Raw genomic sequence first — 1724 nt, forward strand, 5'->3', positions numbered from 1 at the left:
CTCTGAGTTTCTGGAGTATGAAAATATCTTCAGAGGACATTATCCAAATAAATTGTGATTTAATATCTAAACCAATAAAATTTTTAAACCGTAGTTTTATTTTATTTAAAAAGTTGAAACGAATATTTGAATGTTTTTGGCACTGAAGAAGAAAATGAATTTCATCCTCAACCTCAGTACCACACAATTTACAGATACATTCTGACACTGTTAGATTTTTGTACCTTCCCCTCTCAATTTCTAAATCGTGAGCACTGATACGGAATTTCGTTAAATAATGTCTATATCTAAAATTTTCCTGCAAAAGGTAATTTTCTAAGCAAAATCTGCTTTTAAAAAGTCTATAAGTTCTAAGCTTGTTACCATATAATTTATTGCCTCTGAAATCATTATTAAGCTCAGTTTGCCATATTAAATCATATTTTGATTGCATCTTTTTGCATAAATAGTTTTTTTAACTTAATAAAACCTTCAAAAATAGAGTATATATCTGCCCAGTTCACCCATAACTGCAATATTTGTTGCTTTTTTACTTACTCCAAGTATAAATTTACAAAAGCTTAAATGAGCGTTCTCTACTGCCAGGTCTCCACATAGTTTTTTTGAAATAGTTATCCCCTTGAGTGTTTAGTTTGTGAAAGTTAATGTCACCCCATATTTCACTGCCATACAACATGTACAATAAGACTGATTTTACTGTATGGTCAAAAACATGAAGTTAGTGTTTTTAGCATGTTTTAACTTATAAGAATATTCCTTTTTACTACTATTACTATCAGACCACTCAGGGACGAAATGAGACATTTTTAAAAGGGGGGTTCCAGCCTTCACCTGTTCACGCTTAACTTTTGAGTCCACAAGCCAGACACTCAATTTTTTGAAAATTTTAGTTGGATTCTGTTGGCTTGTAGAGAGAATTTTACAAGCCCGAGAGCAATTTTACAACCAATGCCGAAGGACTTGTGGTTAAGCTTGAAGACTGGGGTTGCCAACCTAGGATAAAAGGGGGATGGTCCAACTAAATGTTCCCATTTTAATGCATAGTTTGTCAATTTAAAACCCTCACCTCCCTTGACGACAGTAAACTGGTTAATATAAAATAAATTAATGTTTTTGTTTTAAAATTATTATTTATTTCTTTTCTTATTTTGCTAGTATTTTTTGGCTTTTAAACTAGCCTTGAAACATGAGGTTTAATCTTTAATCTTCAGTGGCGGATCCAGAACTTTTCCTAAGGGGGCCCGTTGGATGACCTAAGGGGGGCCCGCTCCAGTCATGCTTCAATGATTCCCTATATAATCAACCAAATTTTTCCCACAAAAGGGGGGACACGCCCCCCCCCCCCCCCCTCCCTGTATCCGCTTATGATCTTTTCACAATTATTTATAAATTTCCCTTATTTTATTGAACAGAAAATTATTTTTTCAATGATTTCTTCAAGAAAGTTAATATTAATATGATCAGTCATCATTGTCAGTTATGATTCACAGTGGACAGGTGTAGTTACTGATAGTGTCAGAGCTACTAAGTATAACAACTCAATAGTAAAATGGGGGAAACAGTTAAAGAATTGTGATATATTACTCTTTGTAAGGGTAAATGATATTATGTAAAGCAAAATTATATTCGGGTGAAATTTGATCCGGTGGAAAAAATGTCACAGTAGTTGTTCTTATTTTTTTATCCGGAGGAAAATATTTTCCTGGGATATTTTTTCCTCTGCC

This window comes from Mytilus edulis, chromosome 14, assembly GCF_963676685.1.
Source record: "Mytilus edulis chromosome 14, xbMytEdul2.2, whole genome shotgun sequence".
In the NCBI taxonomy this organism is placed as follows: domain Eukaryota; kingdom Metazoa; phylum Mollusca; class Bivalvia; order Mytilida; family Mytilidae; genus Mytilus; species Mytilus edulis.